Consider the following 17348-nt stretch of genomic DNA (forward strand, 5'->3'; position numbering starts at 1 on the left):
TAAGTATGAAACCTAAAACTTTACAACCCATGGAATCTATTATTTATAAAGACAGACATGATAGTTCTATAGTAAGATTTCATAATTATGAACCTTCCACATTACAAGAAGAAGAGCATGAAGAAAACCAGACTAATATGAATTTAATGAATATAGAATACATCACACAACCAAACCATATACGCCAAACTAATGAGAACAATGAGGCAAAATATTTATTTTATGATGACTTAAGCGAATATGTTTACATCCCCGCTGAAATTACTATCTATTTCATTATTAAAGATTTAACTGAATTAGAAACTTTTGACCTCCTACACTATAAATTAGAACCTGACTAGATGTTATATTTCAATGAAGACAACAATATTATTGCTAAAAAATTTACTTCTCAAACGTTAACCTAATGAATCTAGCAGTACTAGCAATTTCTAACCATAACCTTTACAAGTAAGATATCCTGAAAGTTCTATGAGAACTATAGATTATGGAGAAGGTCATCCTCCAAGAACAAGGATTACTCTTTATACTAATAACAATCCTTTGTTGAGAATAATACAAAAAAGAAGACCACAAAAAATTACCTACTTTGGTAAAAATTCAGTTTTATTAAATATTGGGGAATGTGATGATCCACAACTATATGATACGTATTTAAAACAATATATATTCTCTATAAAATGAGATTATCAAGCCAGACATGAACTAAACATAGAATCTAGAGAAGTCATGATAAGAGTTGGAGAAAATTACTTAGGTGACGTTGCCAGAGCAGTATGAAAAGCTTACAAAACTACTTATCCTGAAGAAGTAGCAAGGATTGCTTTGTAAGGAAACAACATATCTAATTTCTATTATACAATTCATAGGTTATTTACTACATGAGATGCTAACACAGAATTAGACATACTACAACGAGAAGCCATGAGATATTTAGAATAATTATAATTCTTTAGTTGAAACTGGATTAAACTTTTCTCTAATAACTTCTTAGCATTAACAGTAGTGTTAGGAAACTATTGTAATTCAGAATTAGGAGAAACATTATTTAGCAAACTTCCAGGAGATTTTAAAAAAAGAAATACATAAAGTTTGGACAGATATAAAAGTAGCACCATAACATGACAATATTTCAAAACTAAAAGAAAAATGTACTTACATTCATATACAAAAACAATTCAAGAATTAATAATATGGATTCTGTAGCCAGATATAAACCCCTCAATGATATAGGTTTTCTCAACCTAAAACACGAACTAACTATAGAAACATTCCCTCAAGAGTACCAGACAATCTGTAACAAAATCTAAATCAGTAAGACCTAGAAAAACATATTATGTTAGAAAAAGTAGAGAAAAGAAACCATACCTAAACAAGGATAAACTGTTGGGATCTAGCGCGCCAAAAGACGCGGAAACGCAGCGGAAAAATACTAGATCCACTTATCCAGCGGATCCATGCGAAAGGGAAGAAACAATTTCTATTAAACTAATCTATGCTAACTACATGATAGGATTATACCTTTGTTGCATGCCCTTCGCAATCCCGACATCAACCTTTTCTTTGGACCCAGATCTCAGCCCGTTCAAATGTCCATGCCTCTATGGTATCCACACGAACATATCCTTCGTTCGTCCCACGAACGAATCCTTCCAAGAAGAATCATCTTCTTGTGCTAGCAAGAAGTATGGTTCGACCATGGAAGAAGGAGGAAGAAGGAGGAGGAAGATCAAGAGACACCCATCTCACCTCCTGAAAAATCTCATCAAAAACCTATTTATATTCATCCAATGAATATGAAGGATTATTTTGTCTCTTTGTATTCCTCTTAATGGGTTGGATTATTATATTGGATTAACTATTAATCCAATAACCCAATAAGTCTAACCTATTGAGTGTAATCCATCAATCTAATTTGTCTAATTCGGATTGAACTCAATCCAATGAGTGGGTTCATTCGAGTCTAACTCAATTAGTAACCAAAAGGCCTAATCATATCATGATTGGCTCTTAGGGCTAATTACTAATAATCTCCCATTAGCACTAGTGCCAATCACCACTAAGATGACACCAACACTTTGGATTTACCCATTATTCTTAATATCCTTAGTATTTTAGTCAAACTAAAGTACCCATCTTCGAACCAATATGTTCTTTGTGTGTGACCCTATAGGCTCTCGTAACGTTGGCAATGTATCCAAATCAACATTTGCGATACATAAACAAAGAGTGACATCTAACAATGCATCATTGCTACCCAAGTGACGAGAAAGTCGAGATCTGACCTAACCTGTCCGTGGTTATTATCTTGTATGACTCAATCCATGTATCCTTGATATCTAGATTGATTAATGAGGCATAGACCGTGTCATCCTCTTATCAATCTTTGTGTTTCTTGATCTCTAAGTAGACACACTATACAAATAAGCTCAATATCTCATATTGACTTATCTGAGTATGGTCATACATTTTTGTGTTTTACTAATCAAAGGGCCCACAGATATCACTTCCGTTATATGGAAGGGATAGATCCCATCTACATCACTCACATCCCTCCGCATAATTTATTGTATACCCAGTGATCGACTTTATAGTCCACCCTGTTACGGGTGACATTTGACGATACCAAAGTACACAACTTCTTATGTAGGGAACCATAGTGACTTCAGGTCTAAGGACTATTCATACCAATAGTCATATGAGAATGTTTATGACACTCATATAACGATCCATGAAACATCTCATGGCGGGTCAATTCAGTATATATTCTCTAATATATACCCATGTGTCAACCTGATATCTCATATCCATGACTTGTGAGATCAAGTCATCCGTTGACCTACATGCTAGTCTCAACGCATTAATATTGTCCTTGTATATTAATGCTCGACTAGGAATAATTAAGAGTAGTGTTCTCTACAATATCTCACTATCAATTCAACTAATTAATATACTATAGATAAGAACCTACCACCCAAGGACATTATTATATTTATTCATTCGGCACCGAACTGAAGTAAATATAATAACCATAACCTTTGGCTTCTAATAAAATAATGAAATATGATACAAAATGTCCTAAGTCAATCAACTCTTGATTGCCTCTTAGGGCTTACACTAACAATCTCCTTATATCACTAGCGCCAATCACTAAAATATGTCATATCCATTGACCTAGTGTGACCATCATGCTTTCTTGGTGCCAAAGCCTTGGTCAAAGGATCTGTAATATTAGCATTGTTTGGTTATCTGCATATCCTCATATCTCATATATCGAGGATCCCTCAAACGAGATGAAATTGTTGTAGTATCTAATACCCAAGACCACCATTTATATAAAATACATGCCCTAACTGCGATCTAGAATTGTCCTTGTCAATTTGGAAGCTTGCACCATTATAACCCTTTACAGCAACAGCTGTAACGCTTTACAACAACAGCTTTAACCCTTTATAACAAGCTCTTCATCGCCTCCAAAGATCAAGAAATAATCTTGAGTCATTCTCAAGTACTTAAGAATGTTCTTGACTGTTGTCCAGTGACCTTCACCTGGATTTGATTGGCATCTGCTCATCATGCTTAACGCATACGAGATATCTGGGTGAGTACAAAGCATGATGTACACGATAGACCCTATAGCAGATGTATAAGGAATCTGATCCATGCGGACCATTTCTACCTTAGAAGAAGGACATTGAGTCTTCGAAAGACTCACACCATGTGACATAAGTAGGAAACCCTTCTTGGAATTCTCCATAGCAAAACGTTTAAGTACCTTGTCAATATATGTACTCTGGCTTAGACCAAGCCATCTCCCGGATCTATCTCTATAGATCTTGATGCCCAAAATATAGGTTGCTTCACCTAAGTCATTCATTGAGAAATAATTCTCAAGCCAAGTCTTCACTGATTGAAGAGTAGGGATATCATTTCCAATGAGAAGTATGTCATCTACATACAATATAAGAAAAATAACTGTGCTCCCACTAACCTTCTTGTAGACACAAGGTTCATATTCATTCTTAATGAAACCAAATGTTTTGATCACATTATCGAATCGAAGATTCCAGCTTCTAGGAGCTTGCTTTAATCCATAAATGGATTGTTGCAACTTACACACCTTTCTAGCAAGCTCTGGATCGACAAATCCTCAGGTTGTGTCATGTACACATTCTTGAGTCGATTTCCGTTAAAAAATGTGATTTTGACATCCATCTACCAGATTTCATAATCATAGTAAGCAGCAATAGCAAGCATGATCCGAATGGACTTGAGCATCGCAACTGGTGAAAATGTTTCATCATAGTCTATACCATGAATCTGCTTGAATCCTTTAGCCACCAATCTACCTTTATAGGTATGCATATGACCATCCATGTCAGTTTTCATCTTGAAGACCCACTTACACCTAATGGGTTTGATCCCTTCAGGTGGATCAACCAAAGTTCATACTTGGTTAGTGTACATGGATTCCATTTCGGATCTCATGGCCTTTAGACATTTCTCAAAATCTGGACCCTGTATAACTTCCTGATAAGATCTAGGCTTATCAAGACCAATAAGCACTACATCACCGTGGTCAGACAAGAGAAATGAATATCTCTCAAGTTAACGACGAGTCCTATCAGATCTACATAGAGTATGTGCTACTTGAACAGGTTGTTGTTCCATAACCTCATATTGTGCAACAAAATCCTGATCCACAACATCTTGTGGTGCCTGTTCAATTTCCATCAAGGCTTTGGTGCTAGTTTGTGTATCTTGAACTCCTTCAAGATCGACTTCACTCCCACTAGTTTTTCTAGAAATAAACTCCCTTTCTAGAAAGACATCATTTTTGGCAACAAACACTTTGCCTTGTGTGGAATTATAGAAGTAATATCCTTTTATTTCCTTAGGATATCCTATAAAATAGCACTTGTCCAATTTGGGTCTTAGTTTATCTGAGACTCGTCGTCGAACGTAAGCCTTACAATCCCAAATCTTCATAAAAGACATCTTGGGACTCTTCCCTATCCATGTCACATATGGCATCTTTATGACAACCTTAGATGGAACTCGGTTAAGTGTGAAAGTAGCTGTCTCTAAAGCATGTCCCCAGAAGGAAATAGGAAGATCTGTATGACTCATCATCGATCGTACCACATCTAATAGAGTACGATTCCTCCTTTCTGATACACCATTCCATAGTGGTGTTCCAGGTGGAGTGAGTTGAGATATGATCCCACACTCAACGAGATGGTCATGAAACTCTTGACTAAGGTATTCCCCACCTCGATCTAATCGAAGCATCTTAATACTCTTACCAAGTTGATTTTATACTTCATTCTTGAATTCTTTGAACTTTTCAAAGGATTCTGACTTGTGTCTAATCAGAAACACATAGCCATATTCACTGAAATTATCAGTAAAAGTAATGAAGTAATGTTAGCCTCCTCTAGCTGTTACTCTAAAAGGGCCACATACATCAGTATGTAAGAGTCCTAAAAGATCATTAGCCCTTTCGCAGTGTCCACCGAATGGAGTCTTTGTCATCTTGCCTCGAAGACAAGATTTGCATGTCTCATATGATTCAAAATCAAATGAGTCCAAAATCTATCTTTATGGAGTTAGGATATACAACTCTCATTTTGTGAACTAAGTGAGAATACCAGAGATATGTTTGATTCAAATCATTAAACTTGAACCATTTGGTATTTATGTTATAGATTGGGTTGCCAAAGTCTAGAACATAAAGTACATTAACAGGATGTGCACTACAATAGAACATTTCATTGAAATAAATGGAACAACATTTGTCCTTTATTACAAATGAAAAACCTTTATTGTCCAAACAAGAAACAGAGATAATATTCTTGGTCAAGGTAGACACATAGCAACACTCTTTAAGTTCTAAAACAAGGCCAATAGGCAAAGATAAGGAATAAGTTCCTACAACGACAACAACAACTCTTGCACCATTGCCTACTCGTAGGTCCACTTCGCCCTTTGTCAACACTCTACTATTTCTCAGCCCCTACACATTCGTACAAATGTGAGACGCACATCCGATATCTAATACCCATGAAGAAGAAATAGATAGATTGATTTCTATAACATATATACCTGAGGTAGAAGTCTCACTTCTCTTCCTTTTTCAGTTCCTCTTCCAGTGTCCGGTGGAAGCAGGTTCCTTCCTTAGCAAACCCACCTTTGGGTTTCAGTGCATGAGTCTTGCCCTTTCCTTTGGCTTGGGTCTTACCCTTACCTTTAGGCTTCCACTTGCCTTTGCCCTTAGACACCATCAAAATGGTACTAGGATTTGCCTTTTTAAGGTTGAGTTCAGCAGTTCTCAACATGCTCAACATCTTAGGTAGCGGTTTATCAATTTCATTCATGTTGCAGTTCATGACAAATTAACTATAGCTATTGGGCAATGATTGCAAGATAAGATCAGTGGCCAATTCTTGGTCTAGTGGGAATCCCAATCTTTGTAGATTCTCCACATTTCCGATCATTTTGAGCACATATGCCCTTGCGGGACTTCTGTCTTGCATTTTGCATTGAAACAGTGCTTTAGAGATCTCAAATCTCTCATGCCTTGCTTGTCCTTGATATAGTTTTCTAAAGTGTTCAACCATATCATAAGCATCCATGTTCTCATGTTGCTTCTGAAGCTCAGAGTTCACGGTGGCAAGCATAAGGCATGATACATCTAATGCATATCTTGATGCTTGTAAGTATCCCTATCAGCTCTAGTGGCAGTAGTAGGGGGCACTTCAGGAATAGGCTGCTCTAGAACGTACAGTTTTCTTTCTCTCTTGAGAACTATTCTTATGTTTCTATACCAGTCTAGAAATTAGCTCCATTGAGCTTATTCTTATCAAGGACAGATCGCAGAGATAGTGTCTTCTACTTACTAGATGACATGATGGTCTACAACAATAAAATGTAGAGAAGTATCATACTCAGATCATTTAATTAGACCTTTAATTAAATGATTCTCCCACTGAATTCTAAAGCTTGATAGAAGCAAGTCATTACTAGCTCTAAGCTCAAAAGCAAAGACATTCTAGTGGGACAAGATCCATATTATAATTCATCTTGAGTTAGCTTTGGCTAATCACCCAAGACTTGTATAAATTAGGTAGGCAACGTGTACCAATTGGACAAGATCCATATTATACCTTATCTTGAGTTAGCTTTGGCTAATCGCCCAAGACTTAGTATAACTTAAGTAGACAACGTTTACCAATTAAATCTTATGTAACTCTTGTATCCTTAGGTGGACAACACTGTTTGTTCATTTTTCCATCTTATAAAATCCATATTATAATTCATCTTGAGTTAGCTTTGTCTAATCGCCCAAGACTAGTATAATATGATTTACATCTTATGGGATATGCCTTTAAGTTCTCAATCCAATTAAGGTAACTTAATTAAGTCATACCCAAACGTCAGTAATCGGACATCACAATTGTCCTGTCGCACTCTACCAAGATAAAACGAGTCACTTTGCTTTGGCAAACCTGACTATAGATGATTGAGGTAGTAATGAGTACCAAACTCTGGTAGGCATATGTAAATGACCTAATTACGATAACTACACATGCATCACATACATCATGGCATATCATGGCATATATCAACATATACACAAGTTTAAATGTGACAAGGTTATGACTCCCATAAACTGCAATCTTCTCAAGCCAATGAGAAGAGCGATAAGTCAACCTAGGTCTAAGTCGCTTCTCCAAGCGCTTCCTTGGTTGTCGTGTGTTGTTGTCCTTCCTTCCTTTTCACCCGCCTTCTAGAAGACTAACTCTTTCTAATTTTGTACATTAAAAAATCTAAAGAAACTCGAGTTACATTCGAGTGTAATCTAATTACAACAAGAATAAAAGGGATGAAGGCATGACACGCAGACCGTATTATGAATTACAACATTACACACATCCAATCACATTGGGGTTAAAAGGGTCATAACCATGCACCATGTCATATCTATTCATAATATTTTATGACATAAAATTTACTATGATTTTAGCAAACAAATTATGAGCCGCAACGCCATGGCGATCCAGGGGGCAGCGCCCCCGAAGCAAAACTTATTTTGCATACTCATTTTATGAGTTGCTGCTTTACCCGAGACCCTACTACCCATAATACCAACTATGTTTTGTTCTAAACAAAACACCTCTAGCCGAGACCTTGTTGGTCACACACCAACTTCATTTTGTTCCAAACAAAACAACTCTAGCCGAGACCTTGTTGGTCACACACCAACTTTCGGTCAAGAGTTAGGATTTGGCCGAGACACAAAATCTAGCCAAGACGCATAGTCTGGCCGAGATTCACTCTCTTGACCGAAATCTTGTTTGGCCGAGACTCATAAATCCTTTTGCAAATCACAGTAAACCCTATCAAGTAATTTCTATATCATATATAAAAATTCTAACTCAGCATAGCTCTTTCGCAAGTGGCTCTGATACCACTGTTGGGATCTAGCGTGCCAGAAGACATGGAAATGCAGCGAAAAAATACTAGATCCACTTATCCAGCGGATCCATGCGAAAGGGAAGAAACAATTTCTATTAAACTAATCTATGCTAACTACATGATAGGATTATACCTTTGTTGCATACCCTTCACAATCCCGACATCAACCTTTTCTTTGGACCCAGATCTCAACGCGTTCAAGTGTCCGTGCCTCTATGGTATCGACACGAACATATCCTTCGTTCATCCCACCAACGAAGCTTTCGGAGAAGAACTATCTTCTTGTGATAGTAAGAAGTATGGTTCGGCCATGGAAGAAGGAGGAAGAAGGAGGAGGAAGATCAAGAGACACCCATCTCATCTCCTGAAAAATCTCACCAAAAACCTATTTATATTCATCCAATGAATATGAAGGGTTTTTTTGTCTCTTTGTATTCCTCTTAATGGGTTGGATTATTATATTGGATTAACCATTAATCCAATAACCCAATAAGTCTAACCCATTGAGTGTAACCCATCAATCCAATTTGTCTAATTCGGATTGAACTCAATCCAATGAGTGGGTTCATTCGAGTCTAACTTAATTAGTAACCGAAAGGCTTAATCATCTCATGATTGGCTCTTAGGGCTAATTACTAACATAAACATGTGAGAAAATTCAAGTCAAAGAAAACTTATGCTAATACTATTACTTGTTTTGCTTGTAATGAACCTAGACATTTATCCTCTGTTTGTCCAAATAAAAAAAAAAATCTATATACAGAGAAGCAAAACTAGTCACCCACACTAATCTTGACTTACTAGAAATATAATTAGATGTCTTTGATACATCTTCTATTTACTCGATTATTTCTATAGATGGTGTGGAAGAAATATCACCCTCTTTTGCCTATAGTTTAGTAAATTCCTTCTTACATCCTTTATACCATCCTTACCCCGAAACTTCTGAATTATAGGATTACATGCCATTACATAATCTAGAAGAATTATGAGAAGATTTACCATATACTAATTTAATGTTCAAACAACTTAATACTAAAATTACAAAAGAACTTAACTGTCCACATGATTGATACTAAAGACAGGAAGTAATAACATTTCATATTTTTTTTATAGTTATTATCCATCTCTAAATAAATGAGGCACCTGTAAGATCTGTAGAAAATAAGTCTGTAATATGTGCCTCCAACAATTATTTGCCATTATAATACCCATAAGCCAACCATCTAATGGCAATACTTTAAATTTCTTACTAGAAACAAAGGTCTTTGCCTTAGAAACCCATATTAATTAACTAGAAATAGAACTTGATACCATGGATCAAAAAGTCAACGAACTCGTTACTCCACCCTCTTCACAAGCTCCTAATAAAGGAAAAAGCCTGCAACATTCTTTTACACCCATAGATACTGATCTAGTCTTTATCAAAGCTTCTAGTATATGCAACACAAGAAGAAACTTAGATATCACAAATTCCTTGTTAATATCCATGGCCAAGAATTTACATTACATGTCTTCTTAGACAGTGGGACCACTAACTCCCAATTAATGAATCCATACTTTTTCCAGTAATCCTGAAAACTCTTATCAAAACTGCATCACAACCATTAATAAGTACGCAGTTTGATGGTCAAAAGTTAGCTTGCACACAATTCGTTACTAATATACATTTAAGGTTTTATGATAATTGTGGCAAATATAGCACCCCTTCCATTCTCTAAACTTTGGATTAAACCATTATTACATCTTAATATTCACTTAATCTTAGGACTAAATTTTCTTTTAGCACATGATAGAGCTTTCCTTTTAACCAAGGATTATGTTCTTTTCTTTTCTTCACTCATAGTATCACCTATAGGATCAGACTATCCATAATAATCCATCCTTTAATTACCAAACTACTCATAAAGACCATGTCTCCGATTAATATAGATAGTACTTCTTATCAATGTTCTACTAAACATATCTGTAAATAATCAAGTAATCCAACACAGTCTCTTACTAGTAATAATCAAACTTGTGCTATTGCTCTTTCTGACTATCAGGATCAAGATGAGTAAAATTAGACTCACTTGGTTAGTCAAGCCCTTTATCCTATTTTTTCCATGACACTTGGACTCTCCCATCTAATTTAATACTTCTAAAATAATTGCTTCAAATAATAAACACTCATTAACTTGACATAGACTCTCTCATTTCTAGATTAGAAAAACTAGAAATTATTGGGGAAAGCCTACCAAATATTGGGGCAGAGACAAAGTTTACTGCAAATTAGCAATAATTAACCCAGATCTCACAATTAAAGCTCAAGATTTAAGATATACAAATTGGGAAACTAAAAAAAAATATAAAATGCATATAAATCAACTACTAACTTTAGGAGTCATCCAAAGATCAACATCTAGGCACAGAAGTCTAGCATTTATAGTTAATAAAGGAGCATAATAGAAACGTGGTCAATCTAGGGTGGTGTTTAATTACAAACGACTTAATGATAATTGTCAAGAAGATGGTTGACAAAGACAAACTCTTAAATAAAATCTAGAACTATAAATGGTACTCTAAGTTTGACATAAAATTAGAATTTTGGCAAGTTAAAATACACCCTGAGTCTATTGAATGGACAACTTTTTCCTATCCCGAAGGACATTTTAAATGACTTATTATGCCTTTCAGTCTTAAGGTTACCCCTTAAATCTTTCAAAGAAAAATAGATGATATTTTTAGAAATGTTTCCATGTTCATTTGTGTTTACATTGATGATGCTTTAGTTTTCTCTAAAGCTAAGCAGGAACATTATGCCCATTTTCACATTATTTTTAATCTATTTGAAAAACATGGTTTTATTATTTCCCGTATAAAAATATAGTTAGCAACTAGGTGCCGAAATAGGCCAAGGACAAATAGCATTTCAGCCTCATACTTCAGCTAAAATCTTAGCTTTCTTTGATAAAATGTAGGACACTAAAACTCTAAGAGCCTTTCTAGGTCTTCTTAATTATGCACAACCTTACTTAAAAGATATAGGTAAAATTGGTGGTCCCTTATACAATAAAACATCCTTAACATGACAAAAATATTTCAATAAAAAAAACATAGCACTTGTCCAACAAATTAAACAGTTAGTTAAAATGATTCCAATGTTAATACTACCACTTGATTTTGACTACTTAGTCATTGAAATCAATAGGTGTGAAACAAGATGGGGAGGTATTTTATTTAGAAAAACATCCAAATATGAAAAACTCCTAAAAATTTATGTAGATATACCTCTAGAAAATATCAAGAAAAAGGGCATTTAACTTTTCTAGACTATGAAATATTAGTTGTCATTTATTGCTTAGAAGAATTTAGATTATTTATCTACAATAAACAAGAAATTACTATTAAAACAGATTGTGAAGTTATAGTAAAATATGACCAACAAACTAAACGCTTAAGAAAAGGATTGAGGACCAAGCGTTGGTTAAAATTCATAGATACTATTATCAATAAAGGATTACTTATTCAATAGGAGCATATAAAAGAAATCAATAATTCCTGAGCAGATACACTTTCTCGGTTACTACATTAACCCTTATCCACTTTCTCGGTTACTACATTAACTCTTATCCTACTGCTAACTTCTTTCTTTTGATAGGAACATGGATTGACCTAGAAAAGTACGTACTTTTGTTATCAAAACCATGTGTTTTGGTAACCAAGACTTATAACAATTGACATAGTATGAAGACCAGTTTCATTTCTCTTCTAGAGATAAACTAGATCATATTCAAAATTGTATTATTAACAACATTTGGAACATTCCCACAATACTCGACAGTTCTCAATATAGAATTGCTATGATTAATGCTCTATCTAACTATTTTCTCGCTATAATACAAAAACTAGTAGGCAAGAAATTTTCCTGCTACATGATTTTCTCAGGAACTCAAGCAGGAGTACACTCCAATTGGGAAGAAACTTAGTCATCCAAGGCTTAGAACATCCATATTTCAAGGGTTTTTATTCTCTTAAAGAAGCTTTTGATGCTACCCGTACACAACTTGGGCCTCACTTCTTTATCAACACTTTACTTAAGGCATGACCACTTCTAGAAACAAGGCCTCGTAGCCCAAGTTTTAACAATACAAAAACTTATACTTGAATACTTAGCTCTGAAGAGCCTCCTAGGCCTTCTTTAGAGTTTTCTAGCCAACTCCCTCATAGGTCAAACTATTTAACATTGACCCAATTAAAAGAAAGGGCTACAACAATAACACCTCAAAGAGATTCAGAAGCCCGATTATTGGGTTTCCCCAACACTATACTAGATGACATCACTACTTATGTGCGGAGTTTAGCTGAAAAGTCAACTTTAAAAACATTCATCAAAATATGTGAAGCAGCACTCAAAGCTTTTCACAAAATTCCTCTTGAAGGCATGACCATTGTCTATGAAACAGAGTTTAGCCCAAAACTAAAATGTCAAAAGATAGGCCTAACCTGTGCAAACTTTGGCAAATATGGATACCAATGCCAGCTTCTTTATTCTTTTTGTAAGGCCAATATGGATTATGAGACTTATACTACTACAACATACAAAGGCAAGCTTGTTACTTTGTTCACATTACTATATTATGGCCTTTTGTATAAACTTTAGATTCATGGTCCTAATTTTGTCAAAGAATTTCCTAAGAAATTAGAAACTATCATTTCTCTTGTCTTAGAGGAAGAAGAAACTTTTGTTGTCTACACATTTGATAGTACTTCACTTGAATGGCTGGATCTAAAAATAGAACCTGCCAGATATTTGGTCAAAATTGACATAAATGAAGATGGTGGCTACCAAGCTGAACTAGAAGACTATCCTACAGATCTAGACATACACTAGGATGCTCCACCATCTTTTGCAGGCCAACTCAAACATTAGCGGGCTTCTATCCAAGGCACAAATTGGACTTGGGATATAATAGAAGATCTAGAAAATTACATCCTTGCTGGCAAATCTTATACAAAGAAAATATATTAGCCTAAAGATATAGGTACCAGATTCTTCCCTTTTGTTTTTACTTCACAACATACAACTCTTTTCCAACATTACCAAAGGAAAATTGAAAGATTGAGTAACAAAAGGTTAGCCAATTCTGCTCTTTCCGCCAGAGTTTATAGAGCAGCTCTCTACAGAACTAGAACTACAGCTCAAGCTTCTAATTTGCAAGCACCTTCTTTAGATTCAATAGGCAACTACAGTACTTTACAGTACCTCCACTTCCACTATGGTACACTATAGTATCTCCACTTACACTATAGTACCTCCACGATCGACATATACAGTACCATAGCTACTCCACCGACTTGCATATTTATCAGCAACGACACTTGTCCCGTTGAAGTGTTTTCTAGTCAAACTCCTCTTCTCTTTTTCTTTCACCTGTCTCTCTTAGATGTTATATGGGCAACCCCCCTTTTCCAACATGCAAGCTCTCTTTCCTTCCTTCCCAAGCAATCTCCTTCTCCTAAGTCTATAAAAAGCCATCAACCTCTATACTCAAGGGCATTCCCCATCTCCAACGCAAGTGCTCCTCTTTAGCAAGTTTCCGTTCTCAGTGTGCTAAGTTACAATTGTAAGTTTTTATATACTAGTCCTTTTTGTAAAAATATGTAACTCTTTTGTGTAATATTTAAGTTTATGCCCACATTCTATCTTCATGTAAAAATTTCCCTATTAAATAAAGAATCATTTGTTCCTATGACGAAATAAAAACTCCTTGACTTGGTAAGGAAAGGTTAGACTCTGATATTTCGTCTATATTCTTTGTTTCTCTTCCTCAGTCTTTTTCTCAGTAATTAGTTGGTGAATAATAATTGTATCAGGAATAACAAAAGTAGAACCTATAAGACCTATACAGGCTAAGCAAGAAGGGTTACCTATCCTAATACTTATTTATAAGTCAGGGCAAAGATTCAACGGTGAGATACGGAACAAGTGAAACTCCATAGAAAATAAACAAGAAAAATAAGACAAGAATAACATAATATTCTCTTATTAACCAAGTCTCTCTCTTAAAAGTTGATCAAACCACTCTTTGAACTCGCATTTTTTTTTAAAAAAAATTACTATTTCTTTTACTAAAATTGCACTACTACTTTTTTTGTTTTGTTTACTGCTGATACTACTGCTTTTCCTATGTCTATTGTCTAAAACTTTACTATTTTACTATTGTTATTATTATTTTATTGTCATTTACTATTGCCTATTGTTACTGCTTTTACTATTTCTACTATCTGAAACTTTATATATATATATATATATATATATATATATATATATATATATATATATATAAACTCCGCCCATGATGATCGGTCATGGCCGGTCCCAAGGCCGGATAAAGGAGGAGGGTTGCGTTAGGTTGCCAACCAGTGTCAAACTATGGCAAATATTCAATGAATGAATCCATTAAACTATTGTGCTAATGCTAGGTTGTTCCCCGGAAGGAACACGTTGTAGGGTCCGTGTAGTGATAAATATGCAAGAGTTCGCGTTACAGGGTCCGACTGTAACGTCTCAGCAAGGACCGCTACATCTCCATGAGAACTTGGGTGTAGTGTTAAATAGACAAAGTTCTCACACCATAGGTTAGATAAGAACAAATATGATAGGAAAACTAATAATCTAAGATTTGGAACATGAAATATAGGAACTCTCACTGGTAAATCAATGGAGGTAGTAGATATGATGATTAGGAGAAAAATTAATATTTTGTGTGTACAAGATACAAAATGGATAGGCGAGAAGGCAAAGATGATAGAGAACTCGGGTTTTAAGTTATGGTACACTAGAAAGAGTAAAGCAAGAAATGGAGTGGGTATCATTGTAGATAATTTGTTAAAGGATGAAGTTGTAGGAGTAGTTAGAAAAGGAGATAGAATTATAGCCCTTAAGATAATAGTGGCGAAAGAAACTATGAACATAATTAGCGTATATGCACCACAAGTAGGATTAGATGAAGCTACCAAATCAAGGTTTTGGGAGGACTTAGATGAAATATTACAAAATATTCCACCAAATGAAATGATTTTAATAGGAGGTGATTTAAATGGGCATGTCGGAGTGAAAAATGAGGAATATGAGAAAGTACATAGGAGTTATGGGTTTGGAACGAGGAAGGGAAAACTATATTAGATTTTGCAATAGCATATGACCTTATATTAGCTAATACGTTTTTTTAAAAAAAGAGAAGAACACTTAGTCACATTCAAAAGTGGGAATAATAAATCGCAAATTGACTTTCTTATGGTTAGGAAGAAGGATAGAAAGATTTGTAAAAATTGCAAAGTCATCCCAGGAGAAAGCTTAACTACCCAACATAGGGTAGTAGTGTTGGATATACGCCTCAAACATAGTATCAATAGAAAGAAAATATATACAATTCCTAGAATTAAGTGGTGGAAGTTAAAGGATGAGAAACAAAATATATTTAAGGAGAAGGTAGAAGTACAAGCATTAGGTGAAATATACGATGACTCTAATACAACATGGGATAAGATGGTATCAAAGTTGAAAATAGTAACTAAGAGTGTACTTGGTGAGTCAAAGGGACATACACCACTAAGTAAAGAATCTTGGTGGTGGAATGAGAAAGTACAAGAGAAAGTGAAGAAAAAATGAATAGCTTATAAGGAATTATATATTTGTAAGAACGAGGAAAACTTAAAAAAATATACAATAGCCAAGAAAGAAGCTAAGAAAGTAGTGAGTGAAGCAAAAAATGAAACTTTTGAACGGTTATATCAAAAATTGGATACAAAAGAAGAGGAAAAAGATATTTATAGAATAGCTAAAGTGAGAGAAAGGAAAACAAGAGATCTTAGCCAAATAAAATGTATTAAAGATGAATGTAATAGTGTATTAGTAAATGATGGAGAAATAAAAGAGCGGTGGAAGAGGTATTTTCATCAACTTTTTAATGAAGGTTTAGGTGACCAACTTAACTTAGTTAATTTAATTAGGTCAAATGAGCATAGAAATTTTAATTTTTATCGTAGAATTCAAACTTCAGAAGTAAAACAAACTTTAAATGAGATGCACAATGGAAAAGCCGTTGGACCAGATGATATTCCGATAGAGGTATGGAAGTGCTTAGGGAAACAAGGTATTGAATGACTTACAAAATTATTTAACATGATATTGAAAACGAAAAGAATGTCTGATCAATGGAGGATAAGTACTCTAGTTCTCTTATATAAGAACAAGGGAGACATACAAAATTGTGCAAACTATAGGGGTATTAAACTAATGAATCATACTATGAAACTTTGGGAAAAAGTAATAGAAAAAAGATTAAGGAAGGAGACCACAGTGACAGAAAATCAATTTGGGTTCATGCCTGGAAGGTCAACAATAGAAGCTATACATCTCCTTAGACAATTAATTGAAAAATATCGGGAGCAAAAACAAGATCTACACATGGTATTCATTGACTTAGAAAAAGCTTATGATAGAGTCCCAAGAGAAATTATATGGAGAATTTTAGAAAAGAGAGGTGTTAGCGTAACATATATTAAACTAATTAAGGATATGTATGAGGATGTAACGACCAGAGTAAAGACTTTAGGCTGAGTAACTGATGCATTTCCAATAAAGATAGAGTTACATCAGGGATCAGCCCTAAGTCCCTATCTTTTTACACTAATTATGGACGAACTCACTGCGCACATTCAAGACACAGTGTCGTGGTGCATGTTGTTTGTAAATGATATTATTTTGGTAGATGAGACACGTGAAGGAGTAAATGCTAAGCTAGAATCTTGGAGGGAAACACTAGAAGGAAAAAAGTTTTAAGCTTAGTAGATTAAAGATAGAATATATGGAATTTAAATTTAGC

This window comes from Zingiber officinale, chromosome 10B (assembly GCF_018446385.1).
Source record: "Zingiber officinale cultivar Zhangliang chromosome 10B, Zo_v1.1, whole genome shotgun sequence".
Classification (NCBI taxonomy): Eukaryota; Viridiplantae; Streptophyta; class Magnoliopsida; order Zingiberales; family Zingiberaceae; genus Zingiber; species Zingiber officinale.